Source organism: Oryctolagus cuniculus, chromosome 2 (genome assembly GCF_964237555.1).
Source record: "Oryctolagus cuniculus chromosome 2, mOryCun1.1, whole genome shotgun sequence".
Lineage (NCBI taxonomy): Eukaryota > Metazoa > Chordata > Mammalia > Lagomorpha > Leporidae > Oryctolagus > Oryctolagus cuniculus.
This window is the reverse complement of record NC_091433.1, coordinates 64,304,448-64,332,353: the sequence shown is the minus strand read 5'-3', so window position 1 is coordinate 64,332,353 and position 27,906 is coordinate 64,304,448. Positions and strand designations below refer to the sequence as shown.

Sequence of the window (27,906 nt, the reverse complement as noted above, 5' to 3'; positions counted from 1 at the left end):
ATCAAGAGAAGCAAAACAACAGTGGAAAATATTAATAATATAGCATAACAGATCTTCCAATTTTGAAAAAGGCAAATAGGCTTAAAAAGGGATACTGGAAAATTAATCATTGATTCTCAATCAAGGAAAGTTTCACTTGCTTGCAAATGTTTGGAAATAGGGTGTGTAGAAGGGTAGGTGTCTGGCTGTCACAGCTTCTGTGCAGGATCTATCCATACTTTTACCATTTAAGTGGCAAGAGTCATACATACTAAGTATCCTAAAATACAAAGGAAAGTCCCTAAAAAAGAGGAATTATCCCATCCAAAATGTTAAACAGCATCCCAGATGAATTATACTCACTTATCTAAACAGTATTAATTTGAGTTTGGCTTAGTGGACATGGAGCAAATGCTTATGCCTAAAAATAAGAATATACTTCAAAAATATACTAATGGTCATAATATGATCACTAATAAAAACATATCATCACCAGTGGTCTTCTAACTGGAATCTGTAATCCTAAGAGCAAGGAAAAACTTCAAAGGGATATGCAAACAAATCTATTTGATACTGATTTACCTTCTCCTTTCTTAATGAGAAAAAAATGGAATTGACAGACAAGTTTATTTTGGGTAAAAATCTTCTTATTTGACAGAGTTATAGACAGTGAGAGAAAGAGAGAGAAAGGTCTTCCTTCCGCTGGTTCACTCCCCAAATGGCCACTACGGCCGGAGCTGCTCCGATCTGAAGCCAGGAGCCAGGTGCTTCCTCCTGGTCTCCCATGCCAGTGCAGGGGCCCAAGCACTTGGGCCATCCTCCACTGCCCTCCCGGGCCACAGCAGAGAGCTGGACTAGAAAAGGGAGTAACCTGCACTAGAACCCGGTGCCCAAATGGGATGCTGGCGCCGCAGGCGAAGGATTAACCAAGCGAGCCACGGCGCTGACCCTGTAAAAATCTTTTTAAAATCAGTTTATAGTTTGTGCATAATGTGCATTTTCCATGACCTTTTCACTATAAAAAAGAAAATTGAGAAACATACTGTGAGACAATGCCCAACTCAACAAGTAGATCAGAATAACAAACTGTTCCCCGATTAATCCAGGCATGATAAATATCACTTAATCTCACTGAGACACATTTTCAGAATTTCATTTCTTAGTGGACAATGATTTTTTATAAGCATGTGAATATTTGTTGTTGGATGAAGTGTGCATTGATTCTAATTGTATTTAAAATTGTATTCAAAGTAGAGCATTTGTTTCTATATCTTAGAATCCTAAACCATGGGACATTTAAAAACGTAGCTGTGTGGGGCCAATGCTGTGGTGCAGCAGGTAAAGTGGCTGCCTGCAGTGCCAGTGTCCCATACGGGTACCAGTTCAAGTCCTGGTTGCTCCGCTTGTGATCCAGCTCCCTGTTAATGGCCTGGGAATGCAGCGGAAGATGGCCTAAGTCCTTGGGCCCCTGCACCTGGAAGAAGCTCCAGGACACTAGCTTTGGATCAGCCCACCTCCTGCCATTGCAGCCACTTGGGGAATGAACCAGGGGATGGAAGACCTCTCTCTCACTCTCTCTCTTTTTCTCTGCCTCTGCCTCTCTGTAACTGTCTTTCGAATAAATAAATACATCTTTTTTTTTTTAAATGTAGTTGTGTTAGGTATAAAATAATGCAGTAAATAGAGTAATAAAGGACTTTGAGGAATAACAGTGTATTACACTAAAATAAAACATTCTAGAAAAATGGAATGAATGTAAATTTCCAGAAGAATGAGAAATTACGTAAAATATTATACTGTCAGAGAGTTTCTTAATTTATTTGTAAATATATGGTGAACATCAAATTCTTAGGGCATTTATTCTTATTTATGATTATTAATGGAATTTAAAAGTTAAAATGTTATCCTAAATGTCAACATTTGTCATATATTGGAAGTGAATCCTTCACAATATTTTCACTTGAATTAAAGGTATGAGATTTAACTTAAAAATGTGTAAGAGGGTGTTAAATCAAGATTCTTTCAGTGAGTATATAATAAAAAAATTTGAAGACCACTGATATTAGAAACAAAGAAAACGTCAAGAAATCCTAAAAGCTATTTTCAAGACACTTTTTTTTATTTCAATGTATTAAACCTATACATTTTTTAAAATTTATAAAAAAATATAAAAATAAAAATGCCCAGAAAATGAAAACATGCAGTCACAAAATGTGCCTAAAGATTAACAAAATACCCACACACGGGATGGGGACAAAGCTGTATTCAGCAGTATATTAATAGCCATAATTATGTTCAAGAAAAAAATAGTGCATTAATAAAGAGTAGAGATTATGAGTTTAAAAAGAGGAAAAAGAAGTGAAAGATATGAGTAAAAGTAAACACAGGTGAGACCAGCATTTTGGCACAGCAGGTTAACTGCCCCTGATAGATCAGAGAGCTGGTTCCAGCTGCTCCACTTTTGATCTAGCTCTCTACTAACATGCCTGGGAAAGCAGCAAATGATGGCGGCCCCAGTGCTTTGGCCCCTGATACCCATGTGGAAGACTCAGATGGAGTTCCTGGCTCTTGGCTTCAGCCTGGCCCCTTCCTTTGTGACTATTTAGGTAGTGAATCAGCAGATGAAAGATCCCTTTCTCTTTGTCAATCACTCTTTCAAATAAAAATAAAATAAATATTAAGAGAAAAAAACTTAGATCTCTTGTTACCTAAATCAAGAAAAAAATGTAGTAGCTATAAATAGGCAAACTTTGGAATGACAAAAGGCCATTACAGATCCCTTTAAGCAGAATACTACAAAAAATGCTAGCTACTACAAAGAATGGGGAATGAGGTTACAGCCTCTACTCTACAGATTACTCAGAAGACAAAAATCCCCTGAAATCCCAGAGTCCACTAAGGAATTCCCCCCTGGGTATCTTTAGTAATTAAAATGTAGCACTCTTCTAACTTTTAGAGAAAGTTTAATTGGAAATAGTGATAGAGAGGGAAAGCGAAATTTATTTCACTAAAATGAATTATCTTAATTATCTCTGGTTAAAATAATAATTTGATGAGGTTTTAAAAGAAAGCCAATGTCTGAATTCAGTTTTTAAGAAAATGGGTTAATAAGACATGACTGACTGTGATATAAGGAATATTACTTAAATGATCTAGTCACCTATGATCTTCTCTTGACTACACTATTTTGTAAGACACTTATTCTTTATAAGTAGCAATGTACTCATAGGTAGCTTTGTACACTACATATGTAAATATCTTATATGAAAGATAATCATTTATACATAGTATATACCATATTTACACTCCTAACAGAAGACTACTTTAGTCTGTTCTTAGATATTGAATGTTCCTGCATTATTTCTGTTACAGTGAAGTTGTCCTTATATCGAGGATAATTAAGCATTTTTTAGATTATATTTATTTTCTTCCCCCTAGCTGTCCAGCCTTTGGTCATTTCACTGCTCATTAAAATTTCCACAAGAAATTAGGGAAACAAATCCAAATAAAATTGAAGGCAAACATAATTTTATTCATCTTGACAGACATAGTAAATTCACTGGAAGATTTCTATACTGGCAAAACAACAGCAATCTTAATTTAAATCACTTTAAATACTGCCCCAAATCTAATTTACTTCAAGTCCTATAATTGCTTTATTCAAATGGAAAAGGTTCAGGCCATGGAATCTCCCTGAGGAGGACAGAGCTCTGGTTTGAAGCTCTTCCCTAATGACGACAACCTTCAGAAATCCTGGAACAGACCCATTCTTACAGTGAAGAGCTTTGCTTTCTGTTGTTTAAGATTTATTTATTGAGGGGCCGGTGCTATGGCGTGGTGGGCTGGGCTTCCGCCTGCAGCACCGGCATCCCATGTGGGTGCCAGTTCTAGTCCAGGCTGCTCCTCTTCCGATCCAGCTCTCTGCTGACAGCCTGGGAAAATGGTGGAGGACGGCCCAGGTGCTTGTGCCTGTGCACCCACTTGGGAGACCTGGAAGAGGCTCCTGGCTCCTGGCTTCAGATCAGCTCAGCCCCAGCTGTTGCAGCCATTTGGGGAGTGGACCACTGGATGGAAGAGCTGTGTGTGGCTCCCTTAAATAAATAAATAAATCTTTAAAAAAAATTTATTTATTGGAAAGCCAGAGAGCAACAGAGAGGGTTGAGACACACAGAGCTTCCATCTGCTAGTTCACTCCCCAAATGGCTGCAACAGTCAAGGTTGAGCCAAGCTGAAGCCACTAGTCAGGAACTCTGTCCTGGTTTCCAGATGGCTGGCTGGAACCCAAGCACTTCAGTCATCCTCTACTGCCTTCCCAGGTGCCTTAGCAGGGGAGATGGACCGCAGGTGGAACAGCTGGAACTTCGGCAGGCATCCATGATGGCTTATGCTCCTGTGCCACAATGCAGTCCAGCCATGATGAACTTTAAGAGCCTCTAAAATAAGGAATAATGTAAAAACAAAACAAAACAAAACAACTCTAACAGGAAAGCCTGGGCCTGGTGCTTGCATAAACTCTAAAGCACAGTAGTCCTTACAGTATGTCTTGTTGCACTCCAACCAGGTTAACCAAGGATCCTTTTCCTATCTTTTCATTACAGTTTGTTTTCCCTGTTCCTTTCCCTATTGCGAATTAGTTATCTACGTTCACTCTATTCTGTGGTCTCATGCAGCAAATGGTCAGACTGAAGTCTGATTCTTGGTACTCATAACTGGAATTGAGAACAAAAATTATAAGACTGGTCTTACATACATAGAATTGATGATATATTGTGGATTAAACAGGATTTGACAGCTTACTCTGGGAAATTACTGATAAGAAATACCTCTGGAGCTCTAAACAAAATGTTTAAATATTGATTTACAAAATTTGGGGGTTGCTTTTGTTTGCTTTCAACAGTTTTTTATAATAGAAAATACAAAAAATCATTTACATATCATTCTCACTAGTTAATAAATGATTCACTTAGGACAGAACTGCCAAATAAAAGACTTTAAGAGCCCAGCATTAAGCCAGTTCCTCCAGTACATAAAAAACTTCCACACTTTTTAATAATGACCTTACCCTAGGGACCTTAGTATTCATGGCCACTTGAGATTCTTCCAACTCTATGATTCTATTACTCAGTTCTAAAAATGGTCCTGTCCCTGCTGGATATTTTGTAATTAAAAAATTCAGATTTATAGGAATGTTTCCAAATGTCCTGGGATATTTGAGACAAGAGAAGAAACATTATCAAAATCATTTCTTTATATTTATGTTATAGAAAGATTCTACATACATATAAATCACACAGATTAGAAAGATAGCTATTTTATTTTCTCTAACGCAGATGCTATTTTTTTAAATAGAACATTGCTATAATGGAGAGAATACTGGGTAAGAACCCAAAAAACTAGTTTTCTTTCTATTAATGCCTTTGTCCACTGTCAAATTTCATAAATTATCTGGGTCTTGACTACCTCATGGTCTTCATAAGCGCTACTCAATCTAGAGTTAGATAATTCTTTTGAATGTAAACAAGCAAAATACAAATTGATTGAGATGAAATAGTGGCAACTAATGCTTATACTTTTACTTTACCACCATAAAAATAGGAAATTGGGGCATATGCTAGCAGAGATTAGAACATACACACAGAGATGTGAAATCTCAACTTACTTATTATGGTTTTTCAATTTCATTCATGTAGAAATTCAAGAATGAAAATGATATCATAAACAGTACTTGCATGGAAGTTCTGCAGAAATAAGGATAAGCCAAAAAAATCAGTTGATGATCCTTTCTAACTGTGTAAAAGAAATGTGAAAATCAACCCATTGTTGGGGCTGGTGCTGTGGTATAGTGGCAAAAATTCACTACCTGCCATGCCAGCATCCCATATGGGTGTCGGTTCAAGTCCCCGGGTGCTCCACTTCTGATCCAGGTCCCTACTAATGCACCTGGAAAAGCAGTGGAGAATGGCCCAAGACCTTGGACCCTGCACCCATGTGGGAGTCCTGGAAGAAGTTCCTGGCTTCTGACTTTGCATACGGCCACTTGGGGAGTGAACAGTGCATGGAAGATCTTTCTCTGTCTCTTCCTCTCTTTCTTTCTCTGTAATTACTTTTTTTTTAATTTTTTTTTTCACAGGCAGAGTGGACAGTGAGAGAGAGAGACAGAGAAAAAGGTCTTCCTTTGCCGTTGGTTCACCCTCCAATGGCCGCCGTGGCTGGCGCGCTGCGCTGATCCGATGGCAGGAGCCAGGTACTTATCCTGGTCTCCCATGCGGGTGCAGGGCCCAAGCACTTGGGCCATCCTCCACGGCACTCCCTGGCCACAGCAGAGAGTTGGCCTGGAAGAGGGGCAACCGGGACAGAATCTGGCACCCCGACCGGAATTAGAACCCGGTGTGCTGGCACCGCAAGGCAGAGGATTAGCCTAGTGAGCCGCGGCGCCGGCCTGTAATTACCTTTCAAATAAATAAATAAATCTTTAAAAAAATTATCACATCATGAATTGACTAATCTTTGTCTTAAATTCTTTACCCATACATCCACACTGAAATTAGTTTTTTTAAACTCACAGTAATTGGCCAATGATTCAAAATATCAAATTAGTGATTATTAGTATTGGAAAAAAAGAAGATAGAATGTTAATAACTTTGCTAAAGGTCATATGCACATACATAGGATTTTCTGCATATTTTCAACTAAATTAAAGACTCCAAGCAAATAAAGAACTTGCACATACAAAAGGTACTCAAGGGGAATTGAAGGAGAATCTCCGAAAAGTAAGATGAGGCCAAGTTGTGTTATTTACTCCTCAACAAATCAACACAGCTCACTAAGTAGATCACAAAAAGAATGTTTTGTTTTCATCATAAGGAAAACGTCCACAACACCACAGACAAAATACAATTCTGATCAGTCATGACACATTTGAAAATGGGGGTGTGTGTTTAGGCAGTGTCATGAAAGAACTTCAGACCTAAAAACTCAGATCTTCTAGTCAAAACCTTTGCCCTAGTCAGGGAAACATCAGCCTAGCAAACACCACACCTCCTATCTCCTCTCATCAGCACAGGAGCACAGACACCTTGTCCTTTTACGTGCCCCCAAGTGACACAGAAGTATGACCACTGGGTGCCCTAATTCTGTAGGAAAGCAGGGTAACCAAGTAACTTTTATTTCTGAAGGCAGTGTCAGAAAGCCTTGTATCTGTTGCCTCAGCTTAACTAAACTGTAAGGTTTTTCAAAAATGTAGTGACTGACAGGGCCGTTGCTGTGGTATAGTGGGTAAAACTGCTGCCTGCATCACGCAGGGTGATGGTTTTCGAGTCCTGGCTGTTCCACTTCCAATCCAGCTCTCTGCTATGGCCTGGGAAAGAAGAACATGGCCCAAGTGCTTGGGCCTCTGCATCCACATGGGGGACTTGGAAGAAGCTCCAGGCTCCTGGCTTTGGACTGGCACAGCTCCAGTCATTGTGTCCATTTGGGAAGTAAACCAGTGGATGAAAGACCTCTCTGTCTCTGCCTCTCTATAACTCCACCTTTTGAATAAATAAATAAATCTTTTAAAAAATTGAATGACTTATTATAAATTTTAGTTTTATAGATAAAATCATCACTCCCTCCACTCCTCTTCCTGTGACTCTAAGGAATTCTGGAGCTAAGGGAAAGTTCTCTTTACGCCTGAATAAGAAATCTCAGTTGATGAGCCCCATCTCTAAACATCCCAGAACACCCGACTGGGAGACATTCCTGATTCTGAACCCCTTCCCATTCTCCACCTCCACCCACTGCCAAAAAAACAAGACAAGAGTTATTCTAACTCTAAAGTCAAGACTGGCTCTTGGAGCCAGCACTATGCCACAGCGGGTAAAGCCACCGCCTGCAGTGCTGGCATCCCATGTGGGTGCAGGCTGAGTCCCAACTGCTGCACTTCAGATCCAGCTCCCTGCTAATGTGCCTGGGAAAGCAGCAGCAGATGGCCCAAGTTTTTGGGCCCCTGCACCCATGTAGGAGACCTGGAAGAAGCTTCTGGCTTTGGGTAGGCCCAGCTCCAGCCATTGGGGCCATTTTGGGGAGTGAGCCAGCATATGGAAGACCTCTCTAGCTCTTTCTCTCCCTGCCTCTGCCTTTCAAATTATCTTTAAAAAAAAAAAAAAAAATCTTTGCTGGGTGTGTTCCCAGAAAGGGGTTTAAGTTACATTGCGCAGTATTGTAACTTCACATATGGACTTTCCTACTGGCCGGGTTAACTCAAAGTAGAATTATAAAGCAGGTACAGCCTGGGGCTTTTCTCTCGTCTGTAGCTTCCTTAGCCTACTCCCCTGCAAGGCCTTTCCCATATCTAATTTACCAATAGCTGCTCTCAGAAAAGCATCTCTCTCATCCATCACCCCTTGAGAATATAACACTTCAGACTTCAGTGTATCATTTATTGTCTTGAAAAATGATGACAAACCTCTTGAAATTCCTGACCTAGATAACTAATCATTCTCATAGAGAAACAGCTCATGTATTTATTAAAATACAGTTGATTGTTAAAAACTATTTTTTGGTGTGTGTGGGTATTTCAGTTTTTCTGTTTGAAGTTAAAAGCCAAGGACAATTTCTAAAATAATTTACAAATAGGCTTTGTTGATAATCACAGAGTTCACTTATTATAGCATTTCTTTTTTCATTAACAAAAGTTTGCAAGTTTAGGGGCTGGCACTGTGGCGCAGCGGGTTAAAGCCCTGGCCTGAGGCGCCGGCATCCCATATGGGTGCCAATTCTAGTCCCAGTTGCTCCTCCTCCGATCCAGCTCTCTGCTATGGCCTGGAATAGTGATGGAAGATGGCCCATGTTCTTGGGCCCCTGCACCCACTTGGGAGACCTGTAGGAAGCTCCTGACTCCAGGCTTCGGATTGGCGCAGCTCTGGCCCTTGTGGCCATCTGGGGAGTGAACCAGTGGATGGAAGACCTCTCTCTCTGTCTCTACCTCTCTCTGTAACTCTGTCTTTTAAATAAATAAAATAAAATATTTATAAAAAAAAGTTTGCAAGTTTAAGACTTAAACAGATTAGGACAGGCAGCAATTCATACTTACAAAGTGTATCGTAACTGATATCTACAACATACTTTAAGATGCTCAATTCATAATGTACCCGTAGGTACAGCACTCTCAATAATTTTAGTTTCTATTTCTTCAAATTCTGAAATATAAGAGAAGTATAAAAAGTAAATTTTAATTTCCCCTATGATTGAAGAGCAAACAGCCAAAATTTGATGGCTCTTACTAGAATTTCCTATAATATGAGACTCTTGGGGAAAAAGGAACAAAAGTCATTTTTGGTAGATGAAATACCTTAAACTGAGCAGAAACGTGAAGCCATGAATGTTCAATTCTAACTTATTTAATCCCACTGAGGAAAAGGAAAGCAAAGAATGGGGATAGCAAAGAAAAACATTCTTTAATTTTCTTCTGTGCTACTTCCTTCTGAGAATTATGTCTACTCAGAACTTCCCCCAAAATTCATGTCTGCCCAGAACTTCAGAATATAACCTTGTTTGTCAGTAGGGCTTTCGCAGATGCTAGCAGGAAGAGAAGCGGGCCATGTGAAGATGAGAGTAAAGACTGGAGTGACCCAGGTTCAAGCCAAATGGCTGGGCCCCCAAAAGCTGGAGGCGCCAAGGAAAGATTCTTCCCTAGACTTCTGCAGATGCAAGGCCCTGAGGACACCTTGAGTGTGGACACCCTGCTGCCAAAACTGCAAGAGAAGAAACTTGGCATTTTTTAAGTCACTCGGGGCGTGGTAACTTGCTCCAGCAGCCCTGGAAAACTAACATACCTCGATGCCGGAGAAACTAGTAAGGAAGAATCACACTTTTCTTGGGCCCCTACAGGGTTTTAGGTTTTAAATCTCAAAATTCAGGTAGTATACAAACATTAACACTCTCAAAACATTTTAGTGTTTTACCTTAGCAGTTTGCATAAAATGACTGTAAACATTTACTTTATTGTGCTCAAACTCTTTCCTCAAGAAAAAATTAACTATTACGAAATGCCTTTCATGGGTTCAGTAGATATTTTCTTAGAGCTGGTATTCAATATACCCATGCCCTGCCCCGCCCCACTCCCCAGAACCTCAGTGACATCATCACAGACACTCTGCCCCTGTAGCATGCCAAGCCTTGCATAGGGCAAAACTTAGTTAATAGAGGGAATAAGCATCAAGAGAAAAAGCACGGTTGGGCTGAGAAATTATAATTTAGGGAATGAAGAAGAGCATATTTAAAAGCATCTAATTCAATAAACAAAACAGCATATTAATACTAATTATTATATATAAAATAACATTAAGCCTTTATGAGGTAAACAGAAAAAGTAGCACAATTCTGAGCTGTGACTCTGACAGACTGACCAAAACCATTACAGTATTTCTCTGATAGCATCTCTTTCTACGACATGATAAACCTAAAAGTGTTTATTTCATAATTTCATAACATAAAATACTAAATACTTTGTAGAACTATGTATTACTGTCAAAGTTAGCATAATCCTGGTTTATTCTATAGTATTTTGAATTCATTTTGAGAGTAAATGCATTAAATAAGATTTTTATATTTTAAATTTGGAAAGTTATAGCAATATCAGGACTTCTTTGATGCATAGATGAGTACTTCATACTTTGGAGAACTTCATTATTTCATGAATGAATTATTTCTAGCTTTTCTTCTTTCAACTATAAGGAAAACAGGTCTAAATTTAATGAAGTCAATGATCAACTAAAAATCATGCATATTTATAAAAGTGTGGCAATTTCTTGGTCTACTTAAGAAAATTTATTCCTTAATATTTTATTAATCTTAATAAGAATCTGTTACATAAAATGAGTAATTGTCTTCTACAAGGAAAGAAATTACTACAAAATACACACAATAGAGATAGCACTTGGACTAAAGTATTTCACCAACTGCACTAGTCTACTAAAACAGAGCAAGATATAGACAGCAGATTCAAGGACCAATGTTCTTACTGAGTAGAATGCAGACAATGATAATAATGGGCAATCTCAGCATCTGCAAGGGCTTCACAACCCTGCAAGGGTTTCTACAAGGCATCTTATTTCAGTGAGTGGTCTCAGAAGCAAAGTAACACTTTTTGTCTTTTTGCATTTAAATTGCAACATGATAAAATTATCATTTAAATTCACAAAACTATTATTCCAAGAGCTAGAAAAACCTTAAACTGTTTATTTTCTTACTTGTTTCAACTATTACAGAAATATTAAGTAAATTTTCAATGGTTCTTGGCGAATCTGACAATAATTTTAACATGTTTGTAGCCTCTTCTTATTTGTGAGACAGGAGGCGGGGGGGGGGGGGGAGAAGAGAGGGAAAGAGGCTGCTTGACGGATTGGTTAACTTTCCATCCACTGGTTCATTCCCAAATGCCTGCAAACAGCCAGGGCTTGAGTGGACCAAAGTCAAGAGTGAAGAACTCAATCTTGGTTTCTCAGTATGGGTGGCAGGGAATGCAAATCTTCTGCCATCACCACTACCTCCCACGGTCCACATCAGCAGGAAGCTGGAGTCTGGAGCTGGAGCTGGAGCCAGGGATCAAACCCAAGTAATTCAATGTGGGACATGGGCATCTTAACTGCTAGGCTAAATGCTCACCCCGCAAAGTTAAGAACATGAACTAAAAGTTGGATTTACAGGCTGGGTATTCAGTCACAAGCTTCTCAACTCAAACAAGATGCCCTGAATACAGCTGTTCTAAGAGAGGAGGGCAGCTAACAAATAAAACAAGCAAACACCATCCCATACAGAAGACTTATTCTTTGACATTGGATTTGCTATCCCAAAAAATGGGCAGAGAAAATGATTCAGTCCATTGTATCTGTATGTGAAAACAACCTGGTAAGAGCTCAGAGGAGGCTATAATGAGCATGAAAGTAGTCTGCATTCACTCACTAAGGGGAATTGAGATTTTAGGAAGAGTTGACAAGGGGAAAAGAAAAAGGCACACTAATAGAAATAACCTGTATGAAAGCTTACCACATCAAAAAAGAACACCAACCTGGAAGTCAGCTGCAATTTTTTAGTCCTACATCTGACATTACTTTATCTGTATAAATTTTAAAAGGTCATTTGATCTTTTTGGGTCTTGGTGAGATCATTTATTCAATCTGACAAATACTGAACACCAATGATGGCCAGGTACTGTTCTGGATTCCTGTGGGTATCAGGGAAGTCCCAGTGCCTTTGTGAAGTTCACATTGATAAACTGTAAATTTTATGAGATTTAAGAGGAAATCATGAACTGAAAACTATAGTAGGAAAACTCCATCACTGTTTTTTCTACTTCTACCATTTCTCTTTTGTAATTTATCCAGAGAAATCTTCTCTGTGTTCTATACCAAATCCCTGGTGAATCCCCAAATGAACACCTCAACCCTTTAATCTGAGATTCAATGTATTCCATGTCCTGCACTTATCTTCTGAAATCCTCCTTCAGGAACTTCAAGCTCCAGGTAGGTTATTTGATATTTTCCAAATAAACTTCATCACTCCTACTTTTACAACTTGCTTCCGTACCTCTTTGTGCCTGAGATGCCTTTGTTCTGTCATTTATCCATAACCCAACCCCTTGTTTTTAAAAAAAATATTTATTTATTTGAAAGGGAGTGTGACAGAAAGAGATGGAGATGCAGAGAGATCTTCCCTCTGCGGTTTACTCTCCAAATAGCCACAAAGCCAGGTCTAGGCCAGGCTGAAGCCAAGAGACAGGAGCTCCATCTTGGGTCTACTACATGGGCAGTAGGGCCCTAAGTCCTTGGGCCACCTTTTGCTGCCTTCTAAGGTGCCTTCCAAAGAGCTGGACTAGAAGCTGAGCAGCCTCGACTCAAACCGGCACTCCAATATGGGATGCCACTGCAAGCAGTGGCTCCATCTGCTATGCCACAACACAAGCTACCTTTTATTATGCTTAAGTATTTTCTTGCTGTGACACTGTGATTTTCTGAGCAGGAGAAAGATAAGGCCAAGGTGATATCTAAGAAAGATAATTTACCTTTTTGGGTTGAAGAAGAAAGTCTGAGTTAGGAAAGCTAGTAAGAAAGATATAAGATTTGATTGTGATTACATGATAATAAGTTGATCCAAAAAAACCTCATCTGGTTTGTAGAATCAGCAGTTTTTGATTACTGATTGAGTACACAGATAAATGGGAAGAAATTAGTCTAAATGGACTCAAAATTGTATGATTATGAATAAGATGATAAAGAGTCCACCAGGTGGCACATAGTAGGGTCTAAATGAATACTGAGAAGATTCACTTTAAAAATTCATGAACTGATTTTAAGAATAAATTCTTAAAATATACTGTAGTTAAATTATATATCAACTTCTAATTCTACAGGAAGATTTAAAAATTGCTATATTAATGAATAATTATACTGTAAAACATAATGCATGCTCAGTTAAAAAGCATCATTTAAAAAAGAAATCAGGTTCAATACTATTTATCAACCTCACAAAAATACACAGAATGGGTCTGTTACTATATTTAAGAGAAGCAGGGGTTGTGTGATGCATAGCATGTACAGAATATTATAAATGGCTGTTAATATTAAATATTTTGCTTTATTGAAAATTAAATGCTACAGACAGCTAAACACCTCTATGATTTTTCCCTTTCCAAGAAACCACTAACATGTAGGTTGTATAAATCCTTCTCACACACAGAACTCTAGTTTTTTCATCCATGAAAGAAATAGGCACATTTGTAAGACTGACATATCAGTCAGTCTTGACATATTTCAAAGGTCTGAGGGACATGGAATTTAACGATGAGTGCAAAAAATTTTTTAAATCCAGGCACAGTATTTTCATAATACACATTCTCCTTGAATTTTTTGAGGATCCCCCTCTACAAATAAATTTCAAAAATTTTTTGCACCAAAATAGGCTTAGCTATTAATTACACTTCTCTATGGACTTTCTGAAGTACCCTTGTGTTTGTGCAATATGAATCAGATTCTGGGATAACAATATTTCATTAGAGTATAGTTGAATAAATCATGTTGTTAAAAAGTGAACAGAATTGCCCTAAACAGAAAAGGTAAATTCACTTGAAATTTTACTCTTGAAGAACTTAAGAAATAAAAAAAAATCTCAGTATATTTTTACCTCTCTTCAAGTTAAAGGTGCTGTGCTCAAGGGTCATGGTGATCGCCTACAGTTTCATCAAAATTTAGAACTAGTTATCTCTGTTTCACAGTATTCCATGTGCACACCACAGAAAACAATGACATCTTCAGGTGGTCTCCTTCCAATGAGGTACCTATTTAGAGTGTGAAGCATACCCTAAGCATTTAGAAGTAGGCATCTTGTTATTGCTATATGAGATAGTCCTACAAACAGGGACAATGGAAAAATTTTAGAAAATACACAGGAGATATCTTCCTTACTAAAAAGACACTAATTTTTCTTCTTCACACACAGACATTTAAAACCTTGACTATTGGGGCCAGCACTGTGGTAAAGGCAGTTTAAGCAGCAACAATGCCAACATCCCATACTGTAGCACTGGTTCAAGTCCTGGCTGCTATGCTTCCAATTCAGATTCCTGCTCATGGACCTGGGAAGGCATCAGAAGATGGCCCAAGTATTCAGGCCCCTGTCACCCACATGGGAGACCTAGATTAAGTTCCAGGCTCCTGGCTTTGGCCTGGATGAGCCCTCGCCATAAAGGAGTGAACCAGGCAATAGAAGATTTCTATCTGTTTTTCCCTCTCTCTGTCACTCTGCTTTTAAAATGAATGAAACTTTAAAAAGTGAAATCTAGACTATTTAATTCTACATATGTTCTGCTTCAACTAAGGTGCAAAGAAAAATTGTTAGTTTACAATTCTAATGACCAGCTCTTGAGAAACTGAAATATTAATCAGTATTAATATCTAATATTAATTAATAAGCATTTTAATAAATGAGGTGTTTACATTGCTAACTAAGCATGAAAGCAGATAGTTTTTTTTTTTCAATATATGAAGCCCTTGGACTTTGAATTTCTTCCTTAACTGGAAGCATAAAAGAGTGAGCTTTGCTTTTTGTATAAAATGTAATATGCATGAAATTTAAGTATACTTTAAGGAAATCAAAGATTTTATTATATACTCACAGACCTGAGTAGTTTACAAGGCCTACTACTCATTTAGGACAATTTTAAATGTTTAGTTATTCATTTTTATTCATTTGAAAAGTAGAGCAAAAGAGGGGCGGAGAAAGAAAGAGGGAGAGAGAAAAATTTTCCATATATGACTCACTCCCAAAATGCCTAAAACACCTAGAACTGGGCCAGGCTGAAGCCAGGAATCTGCACTCCATCTGGGTCTCCCACATGGGTAGTAGAAGCCCAAATGCTTGAGCCACCATCTGCTAACTCCAACAATCAGAGGCTGTGGGCCAGCATTGTGGGGTAGTGGGTTAAGCCATGGCTTGGGAAGCCCACATGCTATTATTGTGGAGTGTCTAGCTTTTAGTACTGACTCCCCTGATTCTAGTTTCCTGCTAATGCACACCCTGGAAGGTAGCTGTGTTGGCTCAAGTACCTGGGTTTCTGTCGCCCATGTAGGAGACCAGGATTAAGATCCAGGTTCCAAGCAGCTACTGGATAATGAACCAGCAGACGGAAGATATCCGGTGTATGTCTGTATCTCTCTTTCTCTCTCTGCCCTTCAAAATAAATATTGTTTTTAAAATCCAAGCAATTATACACTAAAAATTACAAAGTTTTAGTTTCTGAAGTCATAAATCTAACTGTTCTGCTTATTACTGATACCTTAGTAGCAACATACAAATTGGGCTTTATTGTATGGTCACCCAATTCTTAAAAATACTAGAATTGATCTAGGTGAATATTGTCTTCATAGTAGCCAACTTAGTTGGACAGTTGAATGCCTTTTTCAGATGGTTTTGTCATCTGTCAACATAATACTGACATTTCTCTTTTGAGAAGTCCTTGTGGGATTTTAGCATTATGTTTTCTGAACACAACTGATATGAATACTATCCCTTAAAAACTGATCACATTTTCAATTTTATTTATTTATTTGAAAGGCAAAGAGACCGAGAGAGAGAGAGATAGAGAGAGAGAGAGAGAGAGGGTCAGGCTGAGGGAGGGAAAGATCTTCTGCTGGTTCATTCCCCAATTACCAGCAACAACTGGTCTGGGCCAAGGCAAAATCCAGAGCCAGGAACTCATTCCAAGTATTTCACTTCAGTGGCAGATACCCAAGTACTTGAGCCATCACAGCTGCCTCCAGGATGTACATTAGCAGGATGCTGTATCAGAAGTGCAGCCACAGGGGCCAGTGTTTTGGCACAGTGGGTTAAGCAACCACCTGCTGATACCGCATCCTATATGCCTTTCAAATAAGTAAATAAATGGGGAAGAGGAGGAGAAGAAGGGAAGAGGGAAAAGGAGGAGAATGGAGGGAGGATGTGAGGGAAGGAGGAAGAAAAAGGGGGGAGGAGGAGGAAGAGAAAGAGGAGGAAGATGAAGAGAAAGAGGAGGAGGAGGAGGAGGTGGAGGAGGAGGAGGAGGTGGAGGTGGAGGAGGAGGAGGAGGTGCAGCAGCAGCAGCAGCAGCAGCAGCAGCAGGGCCTGGAATCCAGGCTTTCCAATACGGAATGTGGGAAACCCAACCTCTGTGCCAAATGCTAGCCTGTAATCCAATTTTTGATAGTCAAGTTTGTATGGTCTGTGAAAAAGGTAAGTAATGAAACTAGTTAAACTGGTATTTGATCAAAATGAGGCATATGCATATAACAAGAACTATTTTTGCATCCTGCAAATAAACTCAATTTCAAAAGAGTAGTTTCAAAAATGTTTTTGGTTAATGGCAGAGTAATGAAACATGGGAACAGGAATAATGGACTCATAATGAGGATAACCCCTTCATTTTCATTATCTCTGTTACAATCAAAGCCCAATGCAGCAAGCATATACAGTCCTCAGCACACTAAACTGGGAGTGAGGGCACTCCTTACCCAGGGTCCCTCTACAGCAGGTGTTTTCTCTTTAAGCAAGTGATAGAACTGAATGCCAGCACAGAGCTCCAACTTCCCTAACCAATGATACCTTCACAAGAAGTACAAAACAGGAGTGGGGCTGTGGTGCAGTGGATTAAGCTGCCATCTACAGTGATAGCATCCTATGTGGGTGCTGGTTTAAGTCCCCACTGCTCTACTTAGGATCCAGCTTCTTGCTTACGTGCCTGGGAAAGCACAGGAAGGTGGCCCAAGTGCTTGGGCCCCTACATTCATGTGGGATACCCAGAAGAAGCTCATGGCTCCTGGGTTGCTGCCACCTAGGGAGTGGCAGTGGATGGAAGATCTATCTCTCCTTCAAATAATTTAAATATTTTTTAAAAAGTGCAAAACATGCACAGAAAAAGGACATATGTGTAAAAATACGCTTGACCCAGAACAAAATGTAAAAATGTATCACGTATTTCACTTGCTCATGCTGTTTCATTATCATTTTGATAAAGAACTGAAGAAACTCTATGGAATGTCCACAAGAAACCACAGTGGTGGAAGCCACTGATCTGATGATACTTCTGTCCTTTTACAGTGCAATCCAGAAAAGCCAAGCAACTTTTTCAAGATCACACCACCAAATAATAGCTGGCTAATTTACTTGACTTCCTAAGCAGAGGGTCTCAGCAGACCAAAACCATAAAAACAAGACCACTGACAGAGTAGCCTCAGACACAAAGGAGTAAATACAAGCATAATTTATCATTTTGCCTGGTTCAATAAATACCATTTTGATGTGTTAATAGCCTTTAACAGTAAAAACATTAGCCATCAATTAAATAAACAAGCCATTAAATGGGAAATAGAAGTGTCAATAAAGGCATAATCTACTAATTTTCTAATCAATGATGCTAATCATTGCTGGATATTAATCAGGCAGTGGACATTAGCCATAGCAGAGATGATCATTTATGATCATGCCTCACTAAAGAAGATCTAAAGAAAGGTTCCAGTGTTGTGGCACAACCGGTTATACTGCTGCTTCCAACATCAGCATTCCATATGGGAGCATGGGTTCAAGTCCCAGCTGCTCTCCTTCCAATCCCTGCTAATGAGCCTGAGAAGGTAGCAGATGATGGCCCAAGTATTTGGGCCTCTACCACGCATATGGGAGACCAAGGTGGAGTTCCTTGCTCCTAGCATCAGCCTGGCCCAGATCTGGCTGTTGTAGCCATTTGGGGAGTGAACCAGTAGATGGAAGAGATCCCCCTCCCCTCTCTCTCTTGTTCTGCCATTCAGATAAAACATAAATGAACTGTTAAAAAAATTTTTAAGTATAAAAAAGATTAAAAGCATAACAGAGTACAAAATACATATGCCATCAACAGATACTTGCTGATAAATGATCTGACTGGAGCAAATATGAAACTCTTTCTAACATTCAATGGTTACAATGTCTATGAATAGCTGCATTTACAGGCACCATATTTCTGGTAGACAATAGCAAAGAGAATTTACACACACAGCAAAGTCAAAACTAAAATCAAAACCCAACTGGACAACTACATTGGATTTCTTCTGTAATGAAGGAGATGGATTTGAGATTAGGACAAGCCTGAGTCATTTTGAAAGTTAGTCCTTCAATAACTTTATGCAAATTATTTAACCTCATTAAGCCTCGATTTTCTCATTCACAAAATGATATTTACTTCATAAATAGCCTGCTACATACTGGATGTTTTATTATCCGGTCATAATAATTGTTTTTAATACAAAAAATGAACTCAAGTCAGAGGCTCTGGGACACTCTGTTAACAGAGTGATGGGGCAGCTTCAGTCATTCCCAAATGAGAAAGGAGCATGCACGTCACTGTTCAAACCCTGCTTTCCCTCCAACTAGCAAACTACTTGATTTTTCTGTGTCTCAGCTTACAGTGGTGATCGCAAGGAGCGCTTTCCTCCATGACTTGTTCTGGAAATGAAATAATCTCCACACAGAAGGGTTAACACAGAGACAAGCTCTTAGAAACACCTGATAAATGTCAGCTCTACTATATCTCGGCTTCTTTTACTAAATGTGGAGTCTGGATTATGGGATTTTGAAGATTCTCTTCAGGTCCAAAAGTTTTAAAAATTCTATGCATTTTCATAGAAGTTAGTTTTAAAAACTGGCTTTTAAAATTCCGTGGGTTTTTGTTAAGATTGATGAAGATGGGGCAAGAGAGTAGAAAAAATTTATTTTCCCCTTCTTTTAGTATTCCAAACTTGTAAATCTTTTGGTGGTAAAAAACATTTCTTTTCTGTCCTTTTAGTGATTCTTATCTATTCATTTTCTTGTAACAAAAACATGGAAGGTATACTGGCTCTTGTTCCAAACTGGCATCCTAAAAAATGTGTCTTCCCTGCTTTAGTCACTCAATTAAGAACTGTTACAAGTATCTTAATCAGTGTCCTTAAGTTTCAAATGAATTGTCCATGCAATTTTAGCAGTGTTTTTCTTACTTCAATCTACTGATACATGATTCACTGAATTTCTGACAGTCCTGAATCATGGAAATTAACATTTGGCTTCAGCTAAACACCTAACTAGAACTCAACTACCCCCAAATCTCACCTGAACAAAAGCACAATGAATAGAAGTAATAGGCTAAAGAGGCATCTCAAGAAACAAAACTAATAAAGGTAATAAAATTAGCTCGGAGAGGAATATTTACTCAGTAACATTCCATTCCTATTTCATGCATAATTACAACAGTAAAAGATAATGTTGGTTGTTTGATCAATAAGAAGTCTAAGTTCAGAGGTAGCATTGTGGCATAGTGGATAAAGCTGCCATCTGAGACACTGGCATCCTATATGGATTCTAGTTTGAGCCCAGGCTGCTCCACTTCTGACCCAGCTCCCTGCAAATGTGCTTGGAAAAGCAGTGGCATATGGTCCAAGTACTTGGGACCGCACCACCCACTTGGAGGACCAGAATGAAGATCCTGGTTACTTGCTTCAGTTGTAACCATGTGGGGAGTGAACCAGCAAATGGAAGATTTCTCTCTCCCTCTTTCTCTCTAACCCAGACTCTCAAATAAATGAAGAGGAAAAGAAGAAGTTCATAGCATGAACAGGGAAGAAAATGGAAAACCAATCTTAAAATTTATACCTGTACTTGAACTATACAAGTAATACTTACAAGGAGTGTGATGATTAGGAGAACAAGTTTGGAATCACATAGGACTATACTCAATTACTGTTTACCATTTAATATCTGCATAACCTTGAACTTGACCTCTATAAGTAACAATTTCCACATCTATAAAATGGGTAAAAAAAATCCCTCTGCAAAGCAACATTGTGAAAATAGGAAATTATGTCTATTAAACATTCAACACAGTAAAAGCTCTAAAATGAGAGATAACAGAATATTAGGCATTGTCATACAGTGTCATTTTAGACTGGGGACACCTAGCCCTCAACAATTTGAGTAAGATTATTGTATTTTAACACTCACCAACAACATAACTGATGTTCATACTGGTGACCTTCAGTAGTCAAAAAATTAAATTACATTTAGTATATGTCCTCACTAAGCATTTAAAGAACATGTATTATAGTGCTGGTTAGCAAAGAATACCAGACCTGAAAGAACTTAGCCCCTGGAGGGGAGAGAGAAATATAAACAAATGATTACACTCTAATGTGTTAAGTGCTGTAATAGAAATATGTATCAGGAACTATGGAAACTTAGAGAAAGGAGAAGTCAGCTTTGCCCTGGGCAGTTAGGAGGGGCTAACAGAGGACAAATGGCACGCAAGTAGGCATTTAAAAGATCTGTGAGATGGTAGGAATCAGCACCTAGAACACAGCGTGAAAATGCAGATGCATATGTGCAAAGGTATGAGTGAAAAAGTGGGACTGGCAACCAGGATGACCGTGTGGATGCTGGGGAATGAGAGAGAGAGAGAGAGAGACAGACAGACAGAGACCGACCGACCTCCAGACAGCAGGGCAACCATATTGGAAAGCTATGTAAGAGATGAGGAGTCTGAACGTGTAAGCCCAGATGGTAGGAATACAGTGAGGTATGGGAGAGTCTATAATTCATTTTAAACATATTTCAATCTAATGCATTTGTTTTTCAAATAAAAGGTTCTCAAAAGTATAAATCCTTTCAAATTAAAAAAATGTGACTCTCCTGAAGGAACTATTTTTGGTGACTTCCAGTTCCTGACATTTTAGTGTTACATAATTCACAGCATGATGATAAGGTGATAACTGCTAGGTTTAAAATAATATCTTAGGTATTTTGATAACCATCCAATTTTTTTTTCTTGCTTATAAGATCTGTACTTCAGTTTTATTAATTGCAATAAAGAAGGCATTCAATAAAAAGGAAAGCATAAGCTAAACTCCAATCAGTAACGTTTGACAGCTTCGCCTAGGAAAACAAAATAGTATGCGGCACTTAATTGCTTTAACCGGAGTTTCCAAAAAAGGCTAGATCTTGTACGGTGTTTAATAAGACTCTTCCTCTTACTTAACAATGCTTGTTCAAATATTTAAGCAAGAATTCCATTTTATTGGAGTTGATATAAAATACATCACAAGTAAAATACTGCCCATAAAGTTGAGAAATATAAACTATAAATCGTATGGTTCTTGTTTTAACTTCTTAAGGGAAGTGACGGCTCTCGAACAGCAGCAACAGCACCACTAAAACTCGCATAACCTTCAAGTAAACATACTTAGGCACTTGTTAAAACAAACATTATTCCCACTGCTAAAATTGAAGTTGGCAAGTCTCTCCTCTTAATAGCTTAAAAAACAATTTGAAAAGTAAAAGAATAGCAGCTTCTTTGCAAAGGGCTAATCGTGATCATTAAAAGACCCTTAAGAGCAAATACAGAATGGTCAGCCAGCCTGAGTACCTTAATTTTTAATGAAGGGATATTTCCATATATATTGACAGAGAGAATGCAACTTCTGCAGGAAAATCCACTGTCACGGAAAGGGAACTAATTTTAATTCTCACTGTTACGGTGATGATCTACAATGGAAGGCAATGGTATTTGAAAACAAAAAAGAAGGAAATATGATAAGGTGGTATGCAAAAATCTGCCAGTGATAAAACAAGCAGGGGTGGCTGTCATAAAATAGCCACATGGCTTTTTCCACCTCCATCAAGGTCACTTTGCTGATGATGGGCTCAATAAGAAGATAATGCATTTAACCACTTTCCTTGCATCTGACTTCGACCTCACAAATCCAAATGGTCTTGTTTAACTACCCTGGCCTTTCAGCATTTCCCTGAACAAAGATAATTAAGGAGATGTACTGCCCCCTACTATCACAGGAATTGAAAGACAAATAAACTTTTAAGAGCACAGCCAGGTGTCTACTCCACTAATGTACAACTTATAAGCAGGAGGTAAAATGAAATAATGGTTAAATAATTATAAAAGGTTAACAATGTTAAATTTGTTCTATAAGGTAATTTTGTTTTACTTAAAAGAAAAGGCATAAAAAGAGTTCCAGATGACATTTCTGTGTCTCTAGATGGCAAATCCTCTTTTTCTGCAGGAAACAGTTTAAGACTAAGGGGAAAACAGAAGCTGTGCATAAACAGGGAAAAAAATGTATTGAAACTTTCAAGCACATTTTAATTTTTAAAAACTTTTATGATAATATATACATGTAACTAGAGAAGTCTTATGCCCTTTTTGGTTAGCATATCTGTCACTCTGGAACACTTTACAATACCTTTTGTAGAAAATGAGCTGTTGATGTGAGACAGTACTTAATATTAAGGGAGGAGAATAATAACACTCAAGAAAACTTTTTCTTTTAAAAACTATAGCACATATTTCCCCAAACCTAACTGTTATTTAAATGTAAGCTGCCCTCAAATAGTTGTTGTTATTTCAATTATTATTCTATCCTTGTGAAATAAACTTACCATTACTAACATCTATGGCATACATTGTTTCTGGAATACTGACTTGAAATAGTAAAAATTAAGACTACATACTTGGAAACTTAAATGTAGGCTTTGTAATTGAACAGTAAAGTCAGTAACTCAAATTAACATACAAACATCAATTTCAAAACAACTGACTTCTTAAATATTAAAATAAGTACCATTTCAAACCTGCCAAATACATACAATCAAATAATCTCTACATCATGTTATTATTCTCTATGGGAACAAAACAGACTCATACATCAAAAAACAACACATTCCAGACACCTAAAGTGAGATCTCAATTCAGGTTAAGGAGCCTAGACATAAATAAGTATAACAATCACACATATTTTATTTATTTTACACTATCTTTTGCGAGGGAAATCTGCAATACCAAACAACCTGATAAATCTAAACATAATGAATTTCAAATGTACAATCTCTTGTATAAGATACATGAAGTGTTACTTTGGCTTTACATATTCAATTTATAGGGATATGTCATCATATTACGTAAGATTACTGCCAAAACAACACTTAGGACTAGTAACTCAAAATCTCTGTGCATGTGCTTGGGACTCGCCTAGATCAATGTGACAGAGCAGAAACCTTGCTAATCATCCTACTCTCAGCATTTGGGAACCTTCTCCCTCCTCTCCCTACACCTTTACACCCCTAACACCCGTTACCTTCCATTCCTTTCTCTCTGCCGGGAAGTTCCACAGCTTGTGTTTGTGACTGTGGCTGCATTAGCTAGGAGCCAGGTCACTGGAAGATCTAACTTACTGAACACTCTTCTAGTTGTTGCTTAGGTTTTTAGCCCCAACTATTTATAAGTTCTGGTCTAACCCAGAAGGGCAGTTTACTGTAAGGTCCAAAAACAAAAAACAAAAACAGAACCACACAAACTATTGCTCTTTACTTACTTTCTTTACTTCAACATAACACTCCTATCTTCCTCATGGCACCATTTTCCTAACATCCAAATATCCTTAAGGAAGTCAGCTATTTCTCAAGTGCTAGGTGTTGCGGACTCTTTTCTATGGTTAAACAGAATAATTATAGCCATATTTAAAGGTACATATGTATATATGTCTATGTATATATATTTTTTCAGAGTAAGCAATTCATAATGAACCAGTAACATATCATACTAATAGAAAGTTTAAACTTCTTTAAAATAAAGAAAAGTTAATACAGAAATAACTCATTTGGATAAAAATTCCTAAAAATTTTCTCCTCTATTCAACATTTACATCTGGACTGCTAGAAAGGTGGTTTGCTACAAATCTTTACTCATAACTGTTTAAAGTAAAGCCTAGGAAACAAAATAAATTACAAACATAAAGAATTGATGTTCTAAAGCCCCACCTCTTAATTGTATATCAGAGCTGAAAATAGATCTTTCTTTCCTCCACTAATTGAATGAGTCTTGTTAAACCTCTGGAAATGCACTTTAGAAAACACAAGAATACAGCTTAGAACAGGTTCTTTAATTTGGGTCATTTTCTGTTACTTGCAGTAGTGAAGGGTGCTTAGCAACGCTATTCTGGTGGCTCTTTTAAGGAAATGAATACCTGGAATACAGCATTTTAATCTATTTTATGGCGTTAATTATCAAGATCACTGTATTTAGACAGTGCCTCCTTTGCCACTTTTGTACATTATGAAAGACAAGAGTCCCACGATAAATTGAACATATTATTTCAGATGACAGAAGATTCTGTATACCTCTAACCAAGTTTTTTTTTTTTTTAAATAGGACATAAAAATGTAACATTAAACAGCAGCATCCAAAAGGGCTGGTTTAAGTATTTAGACAAGCTCATGATCTGAAAATCAGTGTTCAGACATCTGCAAAAGAATCCAGGTTCAGTCGTCTTTCTTTCCCTAAATCTTTGAGAATTACATCGTATTATGCCAAACACTAGGCCACTGATAACTACAGAATGTGACGCAACACATCCAAAATTTAGCAAAGGTTTTATTTGGCAGCTAAAGATTTGAAATGCCAACTTCTTAAAAAGATAACTTTAGAGCAGAAAGAACAAGAAGGATATCATTGAAATCATGACGGAGGTGTGTACTTCCTCAGGATGAGAACGTGCTCCAATGCTTATCAAGACCACAAGGAAACAAGACAAAATACAGAGCTACCAAGTAGTTCCTAAGAAATCAAACTGCCATGTTATAGTCCATAAATGCCCATTAACCTCCTATTAGTAACCTCTAGCACAGTTTAAGAAACTAGTCTTTAAAAGCACTCAAGACACTGGTTTGTTTTTTATTTTTTTCCTGATCTCGACTGTCACTGTTACAACTCTTTGAACTTTTCCTCAAAATTTCACAATTCATTTTGGATTTCACCTCCTTTAGACCGAGGGTGAGGCTCTCTATACATCACCATTCTTCCCTATCTTCACAGTTAATAAGAGATCAAATGACTCCTCTTTGTCTGCAATACATCCTTCCTAATTTCAGTTTTTAAAGGCCAGCGTTTTGAGGCATTTAACACTGAGACCCCAAAGACGAACAAGGAACCAGGTTACACAATCTGCAGTCGCATCACTTAAGTTTCAGCCCATCTATTAATGTCTCATCAGCATCTCTTTAAATTAATCATACTTTATCCTGGATTTCCAAGGCATCATCAAATTGAGTCAATCACAGCCTAAAATGGGGTAACACCAAGGTTTCTCAAGTTTTTTAACCTCTTGAAAACACATGGACTTGGCTTGAGGTTTTGGGGTTTTGAACATCACAGCTGCATTTTAATGCCTGGGAATCCGCTGAAAACAGAAAACGTGGGGCACAGACAGTATACATTGCACCAGAATATTCCCCTGCTCAGAGGGAGGCTTAGGAAATTCCCAGTCTTTCCAAAATGCCTTCTCTGGCTATTTTCAATCCCTTCTTAAGAACAACCTTAACAATTAGCACACAGAAGTCTCTGGATGGCTCTCTGAAACATTTAAAACCAGAGAACAAAAGGCTTATTTTAAAAATGAAAACCTTGGCTTGTCCAACTCCAGACGTGAATCTGCTTTCAATTACCGAAAGTATTTCCACTTTAGTGGAAGGGGATCAAATCTTCAACTACACCATCGCAAGGCACTGCATTTGATTATACCAGGCTTTCAGAAGACAGAATGACTTTGTGACACAGGCTCCATCTCTGTACACAGCGTCTGCACGACATTCCAGCGAGACAGAGCCGCGAGCACCCGAGAGCGAGGAAACCTGACTTCGCACTCATCTTTGTTGTCTTTTATTACAATGCACACAGACTCGCGAAGCGGCAGATCGCTGCTTTTACTCTAACACAAAATCGCGCCAAGTTTTTTCCTAGCAATTCCCAACTATTTTTTTTCCACAGGAGTAACCTGCGCCGAAGCACAGCTGCAAAGTTGAATTCTGGGGGCGCCTCGGCTCTCTACAACCGTCTCCTGACACAAATCACACTCTGCAAAGCACGGCTCTTTTAACGAGCGAGATTGTTTTCAACCTTTTCCCCACACGAAGCAATTAGTGTGATGGATTTTAGGTAACGGAACCAAGGGGCTGATTTATGTAAGACCTCTGCAGATCTCTGAACATCTCAGGCAGAAATGATCCAAAATCATTATTGCTAAGATTTGCTCGCAACGAATTCGATAAGCTAAATCACAAAAGTCACAAAACGCAGGGAAAAAAAGAAAAACCCACAGCTTTACCTCAAAGATTAGGGCAGTATACTACTCATTAAAAAAAAAAATCCGTCTAATTAAAAACACCGGGAACAAAAGACTCCATTCTCCCCGCGGCTACCTGCACCACTCGGGTGACGAAGAGTAACCGAGAAAGTTGAGCTTTCGCCTCTTTAAATCTTAAATTTGGTCCCTCAGGGGTTAAAAAGCCACCTCATTTCAGATGCTAATGTTGCCTCTGCACCGATTCAAACCCGCGCGGAGCCGCCTCCCATTCCGACACCACCCGGGAAAAAAGCGGAGCCACCGGCCCGGGAGCGAAGCCGCCGCCGCCGTCCCAGTCCCCGACCCCGTCCCCGAGAGCGAGCGAGCGACCCCGCCGCGCGAGGAGCCGCGCTGCACCCCGCCGCCCCAGGCCCCGGCAGCCGCCGCCGCCGCCGCTCACCCACCTTGCCGCGGCGCGCCCTCGCTGTGGCCGTGCGGAGCCGAGCCCGGCGCTGCCAAGTTGCTTCGGTCTGGAGCGTATCATGTTACAGCGCCGGGCTCGGGGCTCGGGCTGCGAGCGGCAGCCAGACATGATAGGCTGAGGCTCCTCTGTTTACACCCGGCCGCCGAGGGGGCGGCGGCGACGATTAACCCCTTCGCGCCGGGCCGGGCCGCTTGCCGCCGCCCCGCCGGCCCCGCGCCCGGCCGCCGCCGCCGCCGCCTCCTCAGATTCTCCCGGCCCCCACGCACACTCCCACCCGCCACGGGTCGGGACGTTTTAACGGCCATGCCCCCAAACGAAGACCTGAAAACAGTACCGAGAACTGCTTGCAGGCATGCTTTCAAGACCGTCATAGGTTTACACACACACACACACACACACACACACACACACACTCTCTCTCGCTCTCCTGAAACATCAGTATTCTAGAATGTGGTTTTGCAGTCTGCTGTGGATTTTTCAAAATAGGTTTTCTCTCTCACCACTACTTTCCCGTGCTCACAAAAGCAGCTCTTCCCAACCCATGAATGAAGCCCGACCCTTGGTCTGCCACCATTCATGCCTCCTCGCACATCCGAGGTGTTTACTTAATCCGGGCGGCAGTGCAGGCCCGCGCCCCACGCGGCCGCGGGACGCGGTCCTCGAGGCGGCGGCCCGCGGGGCCGGGAACAAGTGGGCAGCCGGGGCCCCCGGGGGCGGGCTCTCGACGCCGGGGCTCTCCCGTGGAGCGCCAGCATGCGGGTGGCTGTCGCCTTGCAGCGCCGCGGGGACCGGCGCAGCCCGCGCTCG

At 39.5% G+C, this 27,906-nt stretch overlaps 1 protein-coding gene across 13 annotated transcripts in view; it reads right to left on the bottom strand.

Moving 5' to 3' along the window:
* TENM3 (teneurin transmembrane protein 3) overlaps positions 1-27,906 on the bottom strand; it is a 650,972-nt gene that overhangs the window by 330,780 nt on the left and 292,286 nt on the right. For 3 of the 13 annotated variants that reach the window (XM_051842582.2, XM_070068322.1, XM_070068323.1), the window contains exon 1: positions 27,080-27,232. The exons of the other annotated variants lie outside the window; for them this stretch is intronic. The gene's annotated coding sequence lies outside the window, so the exon portion shown is untranslated. Of the gene's footprint in view, positions 1-27,079; positions 27,233-27,906 lie in introns of those variants that run through there. 13 annotated transcript variants of the gene reach the window in all.